The following is an 18,292-nucleotide window of genomic DNA, read 5'->3' on the forward strand; positions in this document are numbered from 1 at the left end:
GAAGTCCAATTGCCCATAACAGTGTTCAGTTCACTCCTAACTTATGCCTTACCTCCACTTATGGGATGTTTTACAGTTCAGGTTGGCCTGTTTACTACTCAAATATGAGTGATATTGCGCTGTGTTCATCTAGACTCATACCCTAGCTAATCTTGAAGTTAAATTTCCCACCAATGAGAAACCAAGGGAGATACCATTTCTGATAGTTATTGCATGTCTAATGCAAGAATATTCACCAGATTATGAGAGTCAATGCAATAATCCAGCAAAAATTACTCATTTTCGCCCAACGTGGGGCTCGAACCCACGACCCTGAGATTAAGAGTCTCATGCTCTACCGACTGAGCTAGCCGGGCTCCCACTTCAAGATGGTATGCAGACTAATCATTTTTTACGAAGGAAATCCATTCCTGGACAATTTTTGGGAGTTATTGCAGGTCTAATGCAAGATTAATCTCCATATTATGAGAGTCAATGCAATATTCAGGAAAAAATTACTCGTTTTCGCCCAAAGTGGGGCTCTAACCCATGACCCTGAGATTAAGAGTCTCATGCTCTACCGACTGAGCTAGCCGGGCTCCCTCCTTAAGACAGTATGCAGACCAATCCCTTTTTGTGAAAAAAATAAAATCCTGGATATTCCTCTACTCTTGTTTTGCAAGGAAAGCCAGATTTATACATCCTTCAGAGGACAGAGTGTCAAAAAAAATAAGAGAAAATGAAAACGGAAGTTGTGAGAACTTCATTTTGAGATTGCATAAGAATTCAAATTCCTCTCACATGCTAAAGAATACCTGAACCCTTTTGATTAAACCACTTTAGTTGTTATAATGAGACCATATTTGAAAGCCATCTGTGATTTTTCTGTTCTTACTCTGCAATGACCTTGGCAATGACAAGTTAAAAATAAAATGTATGCAAATTGTATAATGGAGAATGCGGGCATCGATCCCACTACCTCTCGCATGCTAAGGGAGTGCTCTACCATTTGAGCTAATTCCCCTGTGTGTTTAATCTGCATAACATGAAAAAAGTAACCTCACTGCCTTCCACACTTTATTTGAAGTCCAATTGCCCATAACAGTGTTCAGTTCACTCCTAACTTATGCCTTACCTCCACTTATGGGATGTTTTACAGTTCAGGTTGGCCTGTTTACTACTCGAATATGAGTGATATTGTGGTGTGTTCATCTGGACTCATACCCTACCTAATCTTGAAGTTAAATTTCCCACCAATGAGAAACCAAGGGAGATACCATTTCTGATAGTTATTGCATGTCTAATGCAAGAATATTCACCAGATTATGAGAGTCAATGCAATATTCAGGAAAAAATTACTCGTTTTCGCCAAACGTGGGGCTCGAATCCACGACCCTGAGATTAAGAGTCTCATGCTCTACCGACTGAGCTAGCCAGGCTCCCTCCTTAAGACAGTATGCAGACCAATCCCTTTTTGTGAAGAAAATAAAATCCTGGATATTCCTCTACTCTTGTTTTGCATGGAAAGCCAGATTTATACATCCTTCAGAGGACAGAGTGTCAAAAAAATAAGAGAAAATGAAAATGGAAGTTGTGAGAACTTCATTTTGAGATTGCATAACAATTCAAATTCCTCTCACATGCTAAAGAATACCTGAACCCTTTTGATTAAACCACTTTAGTTGTTATAATGAGACCATATTAAAAAGCCATCTGTGATTTTTCTGTTCTTACTCTGCAATGACCTTGGCAATGACAAGTTAAAAATAAAATGTATGCAAATTTTATAATGGAGAATGCGGGCATCGATCCCACTACCTCTCGCATGCTAAGCGAGCGCTTTACTATTTGAGCTAATTCGCCTGTGTGTTTAATCTGCATAACATGAAAAAAGTAACCTTACTGCATTCCACACTTTATTTGAAGTCCAATTGCCCATAACAGTGTTCAGTTCACTCCTAACTTATGCCTTACCTCCACTTAAGGGATGTTTTACAGTTCAGGTTGGCCTGTTTACTACTCGAATATGAGTGATATTGCGGTGTGTTCATCTAGACTCATACCCTAGCTAATCTTGACGTTAAATTTCCCACCAATGAGAAACCAAGGGAGATACCATTTCTGATAGTTATTGCATGTCTAATGCAAGAATATTCACCAGATTATGAGAGTCAATGCAATAATCCAGCAAAAATTACTCATTTTCGCCCAACGTGGGGCTCGAACCCACGACCCTGAGATTAAGAGTCTCATGCTCTACCGACTGAGCTAGCCGGGCTCCCACTTCAAGATGGTATGCAGACTAATCATTTTTTATGAAGGAAATCCATTCCTGGACAATTTTTGGGAGTTATTGCAGGTATAATGCAAGAATAATCTCCATATTATGAGAGTCAATGCAATATTCAGGCAAAAATTACTCGTTTTCGCCCAACGTGGGGCTCGAACCCACGACCCTGAGATTAAGAGTCTCATGCTCTACCGACTGAGCTAGCCGGGCTCCCTCCTTAAGACAGTATGCAGACCAATCCCTTTTTGTGAAGAAAATCAAATCCTGGATATTCCTCTACTCTTGTTTTGCAAGGAAAGCCTGATTTATACATCCTTCAGAGGACAGAGTGTCAAAAAAAATAAGAGAAAATGATGATGGAAGTTGTGAGAACTTCATTTTGAGATTGCATAAGAATTCAAATTCCTCTCACATGCTAAAGCATACCTGAACCCTTTTGATTAAACCACTTTAGTTGTTATAATGAGACCATATTTGAAAGCCATCTGTGATTTTTCTGTTCTTACTCTGCAATGACCATGGGCAATGACAAGTTAAAAATAAAATGTATGGAAATTTTTATAATGGAGAATGTGGGCATCGATCCCGCTACCTCTCGCATGCTAAGCGAGCGCTCTACCATTTGAGCTAATTCCCCTGTGTATTTAATCTGCATAACAAGAAAAAAGTAACCTCACTGCCTTCCACACTTTATTTGAAGTCCAATTGCCCATAACAGTGTTCAGTTCACTCCTAACTTATGCCTTACCTCCACTTATGGGATGTTTTACAGTTCAGGTTGGCCTGTTTACTACTCGAATATGAGTGATATTGTGGTGTGTTCATCTGGACTCATACCCTACCTAATCTTGAAGTTAAATTTCCCACCAATGAGAAACCAAGGGAGATACCATTTTTGATAGTTATTGCATGTCTAATGCAAGAATAATCACCAGATTATGAGAGTCCAGCAAAAATTACTCATTTTCGCCCATCGTGGGGCTCGAACCCACGACCCTGAGATTAAGAGTCTCATGCTCTACCGACTGAGCTAGCCGGGCTCCCACTTCAAGATGGTATGCAGACTAATCATTTTTTATGAAGGAAATCCATTCCTGGACAATTTTTGGGAGTTATTGCAGGTCTAATGCAAGATTAATCTCCATATTATGAGAGTCAATGCAATATTCAGGCAAAATTACTCGTTTTCGCCCAACGTGGGGCTCGAACCCACGACCCTGAGATTAAGAGTCTCATGCTCTACCGACTGAGCTAGCCGGGCTCCCTCCTTAAAACAGTATGCAGACCAATCCCTTTTTGTGAAAAAAATCAAATCCTGGATATTCCTCTACTCTTGTTTTGCAAGGAAAGCCAGATTTATACATCCTTCAGAGGACAGAGTGTCAAAAAAAATAAGAGAAAATGAAAATGGAAGTTGTGAGAACTTCATTTTGAGATTGCATAAGAATTCAAATTCCTCTCACATGCTAAAGAATACCTGAACCCTTTTGATTAAACCACTTTAGTTTTTTTTTTTTTTTTTTTTTTTTTTTTGAGAAAGACTTTTATTGCAAAAGTTGCCAACTGTCTGAAATCAAATGTCATTACAGTCCGACCATACAGTGCATCAACGTGTACACAAGTTACAAAGACAGATTCGCAGCGCCTAATACACAGCCGGTGTGCTGGCATCCCGGAGGCCCAGCGGCGTAACTCAGTGTCACAACTCAATCAAAAGCAAAGCGATCTTGCACTGTTGGTCCCCAGCATGTCAGCAAGACAGTCGATAGGCAATAAATGGAGGCATAATAGTGCGGTCTTCCATGAACCAGGGAAGGACAAGAAACCAAAAGTAAGAAAAGGGAAAAAACTAACCTAACCTACCCCCAAACCCCCCACAGGCCCACCCCGTGTGCTATTGAGTACCGTAAAGGAGTCCTAGAGTCTCTCCCTGCCTACGTAATGTCGTGTGCGTACCGTGTATATTCTGCACCCGCCCCCCGCTAGCCCTGTCCCCAAGCCATGTCACACCCCTCCCCCCGTCCCCGTCCCATACCTACACCTTCCCTGTGCCCACCTCCCCCCAGAAGAACATTAAAGCCCCTCCTGCGGCGAGTGACTTCGCTCCAGAGCAGTATCTAACCCCTCATCCTGTGGGTCCATCTCCTCCGATATGTCACTGTCGTCCACCTCCCCCCTGTGTTGGTACTCCTTGTAGAGTTCCCAAAATGACTTCGGTCTACTCCTGGGCGGCAACAGCTCGCTGTACACTTCCGTCTGTGTGCAACAGTATTGGAGATCCCTGAGCCATCTCGCCTTTGTGGGGAGAGGACCGCGCACCCAGCACGCAGCCACCACCCTCCTGGCCAGTAGTAACGCCACGTCCACTAATCTGCGCAGCGCAGGGGCCAACGGCTTGGAGAAGCCTAGTAGCGCAAGCGCCGGAGATCTCAACAGAGGTTCCCCTATAATTTGTCCCAATTCCACGAAAACCTCCTCCCAGTACGCACTCACTCCCGGGCACAGCCATGCCAAGTGTAGAAAATCAGCGGACCCAGTCCCGCAACGCTCACACTCCGGGGAGCCACGTAGGCCATAGCGGTGTAACCGCTCTGGAGTATAGTACACTCTCTGCAGATATTTGAAGTGCACCAAGCGGTGTCTGCCATTGAGCGAGACCCTGCAAGTGTTGGCGCAGCAGTATTGCCACATGGCGTCGTCTATAGGGGATTGCAGATCTGCCTCCCACGCCGCTCTAGGAGTCGAAGTAGGGAATGTCTGATATGAAGGCCCAAGCCTGTGAACCGCCGAAATCAATTTGGCCGGCGTGTTCGTTCTGATGACGTACGTCAGTTCTGGGACCTCTTCAGGCTCCTGTAGTGCGGGGCCCAGTATTGCTCTGCAGGCCGACCGTATCCTGTGGTACTGAAACTTCTGCAGCAGCGATGGGGCCGGGGTGACGGGAGGGAGCTGTTCCCAGGTTTTCAGCGTTCCATCCAAGAATAGGTCCTCCATGGTGTGCACTCCCAGGGCCTTCAAAGCCTCTACCACCCCCCTCTCATTGAGCGGATCTAACCACAGGGCCCAGGATACCGACATCCGCGGGGAGTACAGCAAGGGGCACCCCCTTTCTCTCTGCAGAGCTCGCCACGCATGGTTCGTTGCTTTAAGCGAGTCCATGCGCCCGATTGCTCGGTCCGTAGTGAGACAGATCGTGGCGGGTAAGGGAAGAGGATCAGCAAATAGCTTCTCCAGGATGAGATGCGGAATGCGGGTATCCCCATGGACCCAGGAGTGTAAATGGGTCGCTTGTGCCACCCGGTAATAGCGCTCCAGGTCCGGCGCCCCCAGGCCCCCCTTTTCACACGGGAGCATCAGTGTCTCCCATTTAACACGGGGTTGCTTCCCGCCCCAGGCAAGTTTAATCAGTACCTGGTTCAGGCGTCTAAAGAACGCTTTCGACAAGACCACCGGAATATTAACAAAGAGGAAGAGAAACCGGGGGAGTACCACCATCTTCATAAGGGCAATCCTGCCCATCAAGGAGAGAGGGAGCTTGATCCAGCCATCCACATCCTCCTCCAGCTTGGTGAATGCGACCCCATAGTTATCTCGGATCAGGATCTCTGGGTCCGTGTGGAGACGGATGCCCAGGTATCTCACTGAGTCATCCGTCCACTGTAGAGGATATTCCATCTCGAACGGCTGCGTGACTGGGGTCAGGGGGAAAGCAATGGACTTATCCCAGTTCACTTTGAGTCCCGATAGCGCCCCAAAGCGTACCACCTCCCTGAGAATCGGAGCTAGGTTATTGACCGGGTCTCGGACGTACAATAAGGTGTCATCAGCATAAGTAGAGATGCCAATATTATATGTGGGGAAGCTGACACCCTCCAGGCTATGATATTCTCGCATGGCGCACGCTAAAGGCTCAGCAACCAATGCATACAACAGGGGGGACAAGGGGCATCCCTGCCGGGTGCCTCTACCAATGAGTATCGGTGCCGAAACTCTGTCACCGACACGCAGGCGGGCCGTAGGGTGGTGATAAAGAGCCCCAATCCTCTGAAGAAACGGCTCTCCCAGCCCCAGTTTGCGCAGGACCCTAATCATGAATGGCCATTCGACAGAGTCGAATGCCTTTTCCATGTCTAAAAATATTGCCAAGGCGGGGTTCTCCTGTTTCACATGCTGCATCGTCCCCAGCACCGTGCGGATGTTATAGGTTAGGTTCCTGCTGGGTACAAAGCCCGATTGTTCCGGCGCCACTAAGTTCGGGACTAGCAGCGCGAGTCTGTTGGAGAGGACCTTCGCGTAGAGCTTCGCGTCCACGTTCAGCAAGCTGAGCGGACGGTACGACCCACATTGGTCCAGGGGCTTCCCCGGTTTCGGGATCGTGACCAGCAACGCCTCCCGCATCGAGGTCGGCATTTCGCCCTCTTCGCAGATCGCGTCAAAGAGGGCAAGCAAGTGTGGGAGCAAGAGGTCCTTGAAGGCTTTGTAAAAGCCTGCCGTTAGGCCGTCAGAGCCCGGGGCGCTCCCCGAGCGCATGCCACTCAGCGCATCCAGAATCTCGTCCTCATGAAAGGGGGCCATCAGGAATTCCCTGTCTGAATTCTTAAGGAACGGCATCGAGATGTAATCCAAGTAATCGTCTATCTCGGCTTCCGCACCTCCCGCCCTAGCTCGGTACAGGTCCGCATAGTATCGGCGGAACGTCTCCAATATTTGGTCCTCCTCGACCACTCGTGTGCCCCCCGGAGTCTGCAGTTCATCTATCACCAATGGTTTACGGGACCCCTTGGCCATACGCGCCAGCAGGGCCCCCGGTCTCTCCCCCTCTCCAAAAGACCGGGCCGTGGCATACTTCCCCATATAGAGAACTTCCCTATCCGCAAGCGCGTGATATTCCGCTAGCGCGAGCGCTAGATCTTGTCCCGCCGCTCCCCCCGGGTCCATCAGCCGTTCCCTCTCCAGGGCAGCTATCTTGCCCTCCAGTGCAGAGAGATCTCTTCTAATGGTGCGCAGGACACTGGAGTGTTTGGACATGGCTATTCCCCTAATATAGACCTTAAAGGCCTCCCACACGGTAAAGAAACTGTCTACTGAGTTAGTATTGGTGGCGAAAAACCTTTCAATGTCTTCCGCTAGTTCCCCGCGGAAGGCGTCATCAAGAAGCGCATAGGGCGGGAAACGCCAAGTATATGGCGGTATCTCCTTCCTAACAGTGGAGAGACTGAGCAATATCGGGGAGTGGTCCGATAGCGTGCGTGGGAGAACCGCACAGGAGCTGATGCCACCCAGCATTGAGGAGGAGGCGAGCCAGTAGTCTATCCTAGTATGTATGTTGTGGTATGCGGAGTAGTGCGTGTAACCGCCCTGCGTAGGGTGCTTTTCCCGCCAAACATCCACCAGGTCCAGCTTCGTCATTTCCGCTTTCATGTAAATAGCTGACGCAACTGGCCGCCTTACGGGGCCCGCCGAGCGGTCCCTGTCTGGGTCAAACACAAAGTTGAAATCACCCCCCCATAACATTTTAGTGTGAGTGTGTGATCTACATGTAGCTGACAGTGCTGTATAAAACTCTGGGCTATCATGGTTAGGGCCATAAACATTTACCAGGAGAAGGTCCTGCCCCCTCCCCGTGCACCTAGCCACTACGTATCTGCCCTCAGTGTCCACAGTTAGTGGGGTAAGTTTCAGTCTCGAGGCAGGGTTAACCCAGGTGAGTACACCGCGGGCGTGGGAAGTGAAACCCGCTACTGCTATATTCCCTACCAACCCTCTGACCTTTAGCATCCTACTGTGTACAGGCAGGTGTGTCTCTTGTAGCATGGCCACATCCACTCTATGCCTATTCAGGAAGCTCATCACCTTCCTCAGCTTCCGATGATCATTCAGCCCCCTCACGTTCCAAGTTAGCAGGGACAGCGCGCGCATCGGTTGCGGGTCCCCAGACTCTACAGCAGCAGACATCTTAAATCACGGCACATCGTATTGACTCCATCGGGAGATGTCGGACAACCAAGCAGTACATCATCGCTCAAGTCAGGCAGACATCCACCCAGCACACTCTCACACATCATTCGCCAGTTATCAACAGCAAACCACGGGCCCTCCGGTTCCCAAACAGCAAACCCCTCAACTTTCGCCCATCCACCCTCCCCCCTGACCCCACCCCACCCACAGCTGACCACCCCCAACCCGGCCAGACAGCACCCCCCACATTTCCCCATCAACACAAGTGCCCCAAAGTAGCAGGCAACACTAGTCCCAACTCCCTGGTGAGATCCTCAGCCAAAAGCACAGGGGCGAAGCGTGCCGAGACCACGTAGTCACCACCAGTGGTGCAAAAAGTTCACTTATCTCCAACTCCGTCCCCCCGCAATGCCCCCCTGTGTTGTAATACCTCCGACTGGGCTCACCTGGTTCCCCCTCCGCCCCCCCACCCGCATCAATCATATCCCAGTGATCACCATCCCAGCTTACGTGATTGGGACCATGAACAACAATGCAGCAGGAGTCATTGCGACACGTCGCTTGCCGTCTCTCGGCCACTGTCTCTAGTCCAGGCCGCAGCCCATAACCGGGAGACTTCGCGTGCATTCATAGTACATCACACAGCAAGTACACTCTTACTGGGAATACAATCGACCTGGTGCCTCAGTCCTGTTCTTCCATAGTCGATACTTCCTCCGAGTCCTCCCCGTGTCGCTGTCGGTGTTCCTTGCGTTCCTTGGCCCAAGTTTTCAGTGATTTCTGCAGTTCCTTCGGGTCCGTGAAGAAGTACGATTTCCCGCCGGTGTTAATTCTCAATTTGGCCGGGTACAGCATCGCATAGTCTAGGCCCAGCTCGCGCAACTGCTTCTTATGCGGTATGAACTGACGGCGTTCCTCCTGTACCTTGGCCGTGAAGTCAGGGTACAACGATATCTTCATGCCGTCCACCTGTAGTTGTCCTTTCTCCCTGGCCAGCCGCAGGGCCGTGTCCCTGTCCCTGTAGTTTAGGAGCTTGGCAATTATGGGCCGGGGTGGCAGTCCGGGTTGGGGTTGAGGGCCCAGAGTGCGGTGTGCCCTCTCCACTATGAACATTGGGGAGAAGGCCTCCTCCCCAAGTAGCGTTTTCAGCAGGCGTTCCACATAGAGCTCCATCTTGCCTGTCTGCGTTGATTCCGCCACACCCGTTATGCGAATGTTCGATCTACGGGAGCGCGCTTCCAGGTCCTCGGCCTTATCACGGATCACTTGGAGCAGCCTGCCGAATTGCCGACGGTCTTTGTCCCACTCGGTCTGTGCCTCCTCCGCTTCCGTGAGCCTTCGTTCCGCCATGTCTAGGCGTTCGGCATGTTTGTCCACACGTTCCGCCATGCGGTCCATGCGGTACGACAAATCATCGATCTTGGAGCCCACCGCCTCTATGCTGTTCTGAATGCCTTTCTCCATCGCCGCTAGCAACTCTCTAAGGTCCGCAGGGGTCGAGGACGCCGCGGCTCCTTTCGGGGAGGCATCCGCCGCCTGTGACTCCGGCCCCCTCGTTTTCCGGCGGTCGAACGAGAGTTTCGCTTGTGTCGCATCATTTTTCCCCATGCTGGCGGTCCAGTACCAGAGCTGATCTCACCCTGGAAATGTTCAGCAGTAGCCGCGGGCGTAGAGTAGTGCACACTCCACAGTCCCCGCTAGCGAGCCTAAAATGGCGGCCGCGTCGCGGGAGCGACCTCAGGAGTGCCCCTCGTGTCAGGGTGCGCCGGCCACCCAGTACAATGACTGGCCCCGATGGTGTACAAATGTTAGGGTCCCTGCAGACGTATCCTCCCTACGCCTGTACTTCCAGATGGGCCTCGGCGGGCTTGCGGGACGCGCCCCGTCCCAGTATCTGCAGGCTGCGTTCTCCGGCTCCTCCGGGTGTCAGGGCCGCACGTCAGGTGACGTCGTGATGGCCGCGCCACAGGGCAGGCCGCGGCTTCAGGCCTGGTCCGCACCTCTCTCCGTCGCCAATCTTGCGCGGGTCTTTACCCACTGCCACCGGCACTCCGGGCCACACAACCGGGTCAGGGGGCCTCCGGGGGTCACCAGGCACCGAACCCAGTCAATTCGGCATTAAGCAGGATAGTTTGAAGGATTTTTAAGGGGCTGCAGCGAGGAGCCGAAAGCTCACACGTCCGCCATCGACGCCGGCTAGCTCCGCCCCCACCACTTTAGTTGTTATAATGAGACCATATTTGAAAGCCATCTGTGATTTTTCTGTTCTTACTCTGCAATGACCATGGGCAATGACAAGTTAAAAATAAAATGTATGCAAATTTTATAATGGAGAATGCGGGCATCGATCCCGCTACCTCTCGCATGCTAAGCGAGCGCTCTACCATTTGAGCTAATTCCCCTGTGTGTTTAATCTGCATAACATGAAAAAAGTAACCTCACTGCCTTCCACACTTTATTTGAAGTCCAATTGCCCATAACAGTGTTCAGTTCACTCCTAACTTATGCCTTACCTCCACTTATGGGATGTTTTACAGTTCAGGTTGGCCTGTTTACTACTCGAATATGAGTGATATTGTGGTGTGTTCATCTAGACTCATACTCTACCTAATCTTGAAGTTAAATTTCCCACCAATGAGAAACCAAGGGAGATACCATTTTTGATAGTTATTGCATGTCTAATGCAAGAATAATCACCAGATTATGAGAGTCCAGCAAAAATTACTCATTTTCGCCCAACGTGGAGCTCGAACCCACAACCCTGAGATTAAAAGTCTCATGCTCTACCGACTGAGCTAGACAGGCTCCCACTTCAAGATGGTATGCAGACTAATCATTTTTTATGAAGGAAATCCAGTCCTGGACAATTTTTGGGAGTTCTTGCAGGTCTAATGCAAGAATAATCTCCATATTATGAGAGTCAATGCAATATTCAGGCAAAAATTACTCGTTTTCGCCCAACGTGGGGCTCGAACCCACGACCCTGAGATTAAGAGTCTCATGCTCTACCGACTGAGCTAGCCGGGCTCCCTCCTTAAGACAGTATGCAGACCAATCCCTTTTTGTGAAAAAAATCAAATCCTGGATATTCCTCTACTCTTGTTTTGCAAGGAAAGCCAGATTTAATCATCCTTCAGAGGACAGAGTGTCAAAAAAAATAAGAGAAAATGAAAACGGAAGTTGTGAGAACTTCATTTTGAGATTGCATAAGAATTCAAATTCCTCTCACATGCTAAAGAATACCTGAACCCTTTTGATTAAACCACTTTAGTTGTTATAATGAGACCATATTTGAAAGCCATCTGTGATTTTTCTGTTCTTACTCTGCAATGACCTTGGCAATGACAAGTTAAAAATAAAATGTATGCAAATTTTATAATGGAGAATGCGGGCATCGATCCCGCTACCTCTCGCATGCTAAGCGAGCGCTCTACCATTTGAGCTAATTCCCCTGTGTGTTTAATCTGCATAACATGAAAAAAGTAACCTCACTGCCTTCCACACTTTATTTGAAGTCCAATTGCCCATAACAGTGTTCAGTTCACTCCTAACTTATGCCTTACCTCCACTGATGGGATGTTTTACAGTTCAGGTTGGCCTGTTTACTACTGGAATATGAGTGATATTGTGGTGTGTTCATCTAGACTCATACCCTACCTAATCTTGAAGTTAAATTTCCCACCAATGAGAAACCAAGGGAGATACCATTTTTGATAGCTATTGCATGTCAAATGCAAGAATAATCACCAGATTATGAGAGTCCAGCAAAAATTACTCATTTTCACCGAACGTGAGGCTCGAACCCACGACCCTGAGATTAAGAGTCTCATGCTCTACCGACTGAGCTAGCCGGGCTCCCACTTCAAGATGGTATGCAGACTAATCATTTTTTATGAAGGAAATCCATTCCTGGACAATTTTTGGGAGTTATTGCAGGTCTAATGCAAGATTAATCTCCATATTATGAGAGTCAATGCAGTATTCAGGCAAAAATTACTCATTTTCGCCCAACGTGGAGCTCGAACCCACGACCCTGAGATTAAGAGTCTCATGCTCTACCGACTGAGCTAGCCGGCTCCCTCCTTAAGACAGTATGCAGACCAATCCCTTTTTGTGAAGAAAATCAAATCCTGGATATTCCTCTACTCTTGTTTTGCAAGGAAAGCCAGATTTATACATCCTTCAGAGGACAGAGTGTCAAAAAAAATAAGAGAAAATGAAAATGGAAGTTGTGAGAACTTCATTTTGAGATTGCATAAGAATTCAAATTCCTCTCACATGCTAAAGAATACCTGAACCCTTTTGATTAAACCAATTTAGTTGTTATAATGAGACCATATTTGAAAGCCATCTGTGATTTTTCTGTTCTTACTCTGCAATGACCTTGGCAATGACAAGTTAAAAATAAAATGTATGCAAATTTTATAATGGAGAATGCGGGCATCGAGCCCGCTACCTCTCGCATGCTAAGCGAGCGCTTTACTATTTGAGCTAATTCCCCTGTGTGTTTAATCTGCATAACATGAAAAAAGTAACCTTACTGCGTTCCACACTTTATTTGAAGTCCAATTGCCCATAACAGTGTTCAGTTCACTCCTAACTTATGCCTTACCTCCACTTATGGGATGTTTTACAGTTCAGGTTGGCCTGTTTACTACTCGAATATGAGTGATATTGCGCTGTGTTCATCTAGACTCATACCCTAGCTAATCTTGAAGTTAAATTTCCCACCAATGAGAAACCAAGGGAGATACCATTTCTGATAGTTATTGCATGTCTAATGCAAGAATATTCACCAGATTATGAGAGTCAATGCAATAATCCAGCAAAAATTACTCATTTTCGCCCAACGTGGGGCTCGAACCCACGACCCTGAGATTAAGAGTCTCATGCTCTACCGACTGAGCTAGCCGGGCTCCCACTTCAAGATGGTATGCAGACTAATCATTTTTTATGAAGGAAATCCATTCCTGGACAATTTTTGGGAGTTATTGCAGGTCTAATGTAAGATTAATCTCCATATTATGAGAGTCAATGCAATATTCAGGAAAAAATTACTCGTTTTCGCCCAACGTGGGGCTCGAACCCACGACCCTGAGATTAAGAGTCTCATGCTCTACCGACTGAGCTAGCCGGGCTCCCTCCTTAAGTCAGTATGCAGACCAATCCCTTTTTGTGAAAAAAATCAAATCCTGGATATTCCTCTACTCTTGTTTTGCAAGGAAAGCCAGATTTATACATCCTTCAGAGGACAGAGTGTCAAAAAAAATAAGAGAAAATGAAAATGGAAGTTGTGAGAACTTCATTTTGAGATTGCATAAGAATTCAAATTCCTCTCACATGCTAAAGAATACCTGAACCCTTTTGATTAAACCACTTTAGTTGTTATAATGAGACCATATTTGAAAGCCATCTGTGATTTTTCTGTTCTTACTCTGCAATGACCATGGGCAATGACAAGTTAAAAATAAAATGTATGCAAATTTTATAATGGAGAATGCGGGCATCGATCCCGCTATCTCTCGCATGCTAAGCGAGCGCTCTACCATTTGAGCTAATTCCCCTGTTTGTTTAAGCTGCATAACATGAAAAAAGTAACCTCACTGCCTTCCACACTTTATTTGAAGTCCAATTGCCCATAACAGTGTTCAGTTCACTCCTAACTTATGCCTTACCTCCACTTATGGGATGTTTTACAGTTCAGGTTGGCCTGTTTACTACTCGAATATGAGTGATATTGTGGTGTGTTCATCTAGACTCATACCCTACCTAATCTTGAAGTTAAATTTCCCACCAATGAGAAACCAAGGGAGATACCATTTTTGATAGTTATTGCATGTCTACTGCAAGAATAATCACCAGATTATGAGAGTCCAGCAAAAATTACTCATTTTCGCCCGACGTGGGGCTCGAACCCACGACCCTGAGATTAAGAGTCTCATGCTCTACCGACTGAGCTAGCCGGGCTCCCACTTCAAGATGGTATGCAGACTAATCATTTTTTATGAAGGAAATCCATTCCTGGACAATTTTTGGGAGTTATTGCAGGTCTAATGCAAGAATAATCTCCATATTATGAGAATCAATGCAATATTCAGGCAAAAATTACTCGTTTTCGCCCAACGTGGGGCTCGAACCCACGACCCTGAGATTAAGAGTCTCATGCTCTACCGACTGAGCTAGCCGGGCTCCCTCCTTAAGACAGTATGCAGACCAATCCCTTTTTGTGAAAAAAATCAAATCCTGGATATTCCTCTACTCTTGTTTTGCAAGGAAAGCCAGATTTATACATCCTTCAGAGGACAGAGTGTCAAAACAAATAAGAGAAAATGAAAACGGAAGTTGTGAGAACTTCATTTTGAGATTGCATAAGAATTCAAATTCCTCTCACATGCTAAAGAATACCTGAACCCTTTTGATTAAACCAATTTAGTTGTTATAATGAGACCATATTTGAAAGCCATCTGTGATTTTTCTGTTCTTACTCTGCAATGACCTTGGCAATGACAAGTTAAAAATAAAATGTATGCAAATTTTATAATGGAGAATGCGGGCATCGAGCCCGCTACCTCTCGCATGCTAAGCGAGCGCTTTACTATTTGAGCTAATTCCCCTGTGTGTTTAATCTGCATAACATGAAAAAAGTAACCTTACTGCGTTCCACACTTTATTTGAAGTCCAATTGCCCATAACAGTGTTCAGTTCACTCCTAACTTATGCCTTACCTCCACTTATGGGATGTTTTACAGTTCAGGTTGGCCTGTTTACTACTCGAATATGAGTGATATTGCGCTGTGTTCATCTAGACTCATACCCTAGCTAATCTTGAAGTTAAATTTCCCACCAATGAGAAACCAAGGGAGATACCATTTCTGATAGTTATTGCATGTCTAATGCAAGAATATTCACCAGATTATGAGAGTCAATGCAATAATCCAGCAAAAATTACTCATTTTCGCCCAACGTGGGGCTCGAACCCACGACCCTGAGATTAAGAGTCTCATGCTCTACCGACTGAGCTAGCCGGGCTCCCACTTCAAGATGGTATGCAGACTAATCATTTTTTATGAAGGAAATCCATTCCTGGACAATTTTTGGGAGTTATTGCAGGTCTAATGTAAGATTAATCTCCATATTATGAGAGTCAATGCAATATTCAGGAAAAAATTACTCGTTTTCGCCCAACGTGGGGCTCGAACCCACGACCCTGAGATTAAGAGTCTCATGCTCTACCGACTGAGCTAGCCGGGCTCCCTCCTTAAGTCAGTATGCAGACCAATCCCTTTTTGTGAAAAAAATCAAATCCTGGATATTCCTCTACTCTTGTTTTGCAAGGAAAGCCAGATTTATACATCCTTCAGAGGACAGAGTGTCAAAAAAATAAGAGAAAATGAAAATGGAAGTTGTGAGAACTTCATTTTGAGATTGCATAAGAATTCAAATTCCTCTCACATGCTAAAGAATACCTGAACCCTTTTGATTAAACCACTTTAGTTGTTATAATGAGACCATATTTGAAAGCCATCTGTGATTTTTCTGTTCTTACTCTGCAATGACCATGGGCAATGACAAGTTAAAAATAAAATGTATGCAAATTTTATAATGGAGAATGCGGGCATCGATCCCGCTATCTCTCGCATGCTAAGCGAGCGCTCTACCATTTGAGCTAATTCCCCTGTTTGTTTAAGCTGCATAACATGAAAAAAGTAACCTCACTGCCTTCCACACTTTATTTGAAGTCCAATTGCCCATAACAGTGTTCAGTTCACTCCTAACTTATGCCTTACCTCCACTTATGGGATGTTTTACAGTTCAGGTTGGCCTGTTTACTACTCGAATATGAGTGATATTGTGGTGTGTTCATCTAGACTCATACCCTACCTAATCTTGAAGTTAAATTTCCCACCAATGAGAAACCAAGGGAGATACCATTTTTGATAGTTATTGCATGTCTACTGCAAGAATAATCACCAGATTATGAGAGTCCAGCAAAAATTACTCATTTTCGCCCGACGTGGGGCTCGAACCCACGACCCTGAGATTAAGAGTCTCATGCTCTACCGACTGAGCTAGCCGGGCTCCCACTTCAAGATGGTATGCAGACTAATCATTTTTTATGAAGGAAATCCATTCCTGGACAATTTTTGGGAGTTATTGCAGGTCTAATGCAAGATTAATCTCCATATTATGAGAGTCAATGCAATATTCAGGAAAAAATTACTCGTTTTCGCCCAACGTGGGGCTCGAACCCACGACCCTGAGATTAAGAGTCTCATGCTCTACCGACTGAGCTAGCCGGGCTCCCTCCTTAAGACAGTATGCAGACCAATCCCTTTTTGTGAAAAAAATCAAATCCTGGATATTCCTCTACTCTTGTTTTGCAAGGAAAGCCAGATTTATACATCCTTCAGAGGACAGAGTGTCAAAAAAAATAAGAGAAAATGAAAACGGAAGTTGTGAGAACTTCATTTTGAGATTGCATAAGAATTCAAATTCCTCTCACATGCTAAAGAATACCTGAACCCTTTTGATTAAACCACTTTAGTTGTTATAATGAGACCATATTTGAAAGCCATCTGTGATTTTTCTGTTCTTACTCTGCAATGACCATGGGCAATGACAAGTTAAAAATAAAATGTATGCAAATTTTATAATGGAGAATGCGGGCATCGATCCCGCTACCTCTCGCATGCTAAGCGAGCGCTCTACCATTTGAGCTAATTCCCCTGTGTATTTAATCTGCATAACATGAAAAAAGTAACCTCACTGCCTTCCACACTTTATTTGAAGTCCAATTGCCCATAACAGTGTTCAGTTCACTCCTAACTTATGCCTTACCTCCACTTATGGGATGTTTTACAGTTCAGGTTGGCCTGTTTACTACTCGAATATGAGTGATATTGTGGTGTGTTCATCTAGACTCATACCCTACCTAATCTTGAAGTTAAATTTCCCACCAATGAGAAACCAAGGGAGATACCATTTTTGATAGTTATTGCATGTCTAATGCAAGAATAATCACCAGATTATGAGAGTCCAGCAAAAATTACTCATTTTCGCCCAACGTGGAGCTCAAACCCACGACCCTGAGATTAAAAGTCTCATGCTCTACCGACTGAGCTAGCCGGGCTCCCACTTCTAGATGGTATGCAGACTAATCATTTTTTATGAAGGAAATCCATTCCTGGACAATTTTTGGGAGTTATTGTAGGTCTAATGCAAGAATAATCTCCATATTATGAGAATCAATGCAATATTCAGGCAAAAATTACTCGTTTTCGCCCAACGTGGGGCTCGAACCCACGACCCTGAGATTAAGAGTCTCATGCTCTACCGACTGAGCTAGCCGGGCTCCCTCCTTAAGTCAGTATGCAGACCAATCCCTTTTTGTGAAAAAAATCAAATCCTGGATATTCCTCTACTCTTGTTTTGCAAGGAAAGCCAGATTTATACATCCTTCAGAGGACAGAGTGTCAAAAAAAATAAGAGAAAATGAAAATGGAAGTTGTGAGAACTTCATTTTGAGATTGCATAAGAATTCAAATTCCTCTCACATGCTAAAGAATACCTGAACCCTTTTGATTAAACCACTTTAGTTGTTATAATGAGACCATATTTGAAAGCCATCTGTGATTTTTCTGTTCTTACTCTGCAATGACCATGGGCAATGACAAGTTAAAAATAAAATGTATGCAAATTTTATAATGGAGAATGCGGGCATCGATCCCGCTATCTCTCGCATGCTAAGCGAGCGCTCTACCATTTGAGCTAATTCCCCTGTTTGTTTAAGCTGCATAACATGAAAAAAGTAACCTCACTGCCTTCCACACTTTATTTGAAGTTGAATTGCCCATAACAGTGTTCAGTTCACTCCTAACTTATGCCTTACCTCCACTTATGGGATGTTTTACAGTTCAGGTTGGCCTGTTTACTACTCGAATATGAGTGATATTGTGGTGTGTTCATCTAGACTCATACCCTACCTAATCTTGAAGTTAAATTTCCCACCAATGAGAAACCAAGGGAGATACCATTTTTGATAGTTATTGCATGTCTACTGCAAGA

At 45.9% G+C, this 18,292-nt stretch overlaps 5 non-coding genes across 5 annotated transcripts; all 5 read right to left on the reverse strand.

Annotated features, from left to right (window-relative positions):
* Positions 1–10,556: 10,556 nt before the first annotated feature.
* TRNAA-AGC (transfer RNA alanine (anticodon AGC)) lies at positions 10,557–10,629 on the reverse strand. The gene has a single exon. It is a non-coding gene; the product is annotated as a tRNA-Ala (tRNA).
* Positions 10,630–11,606: 977 nt separating this feature from the next.
* Positions 11,607–11,679, reverse strand: TRNAA-AGC (transfer RNA alanine (anticodon AGC)). The gene has a single exon. It is a non-coding gene; the product is annotated as a tRNA-Ala (tRNA).
* A 2,442-nt stretch (positions 11,680–14,121) lies between these two features.
* On the reverse strand, positions 14,122–14,194 carry TRNAK-CUU (transfer RNA lysine (anticodon CUU)). The gene has a single exon. It is a non-coding gene; the product is annotated as a tRNA-Lys (tRNA).
* Positions 14,195–16,233: 2,039 nt separating this feature from the next.
* TRNAK-CUU (transfer RNA lysine (anticodon CUU)) lies at positions 16,234–16,306 on the reverse strand. The gene has a single exon. It is a non-coding gene; the product is annotated as a tRNA-Lys (tRNA).
* Positions 16,307–16,881: 575 nt separating this feature from the next.
* On the reverse strand, positions 16,882–16,954 carry TRNAA-AGC (transfer RNA alanine (anticodon AGC)). The gene has a single exon. It is a non-coding gene; the product is annotated as a tRNA-Ala (tRNA).
* Positions 16,955–18,292: the final 1,338 nt, after the last annotated feature.

This window comes from Lissotriton vulgaris, chromosome 1_1 (genome assembly GCF_964263255.1).
Source record: "Lissotriton vulgaris chromosome 1_1, aLisVul1.2, whole genome shotgun sequence".
NCBI classification, from domain to species: domain Eukaryota; kingdom Metazoa; phylum Chordata; class Amphibia; order Caudata; family Salamandridae; genus Lissotriton; species Lissotriton vulgaris.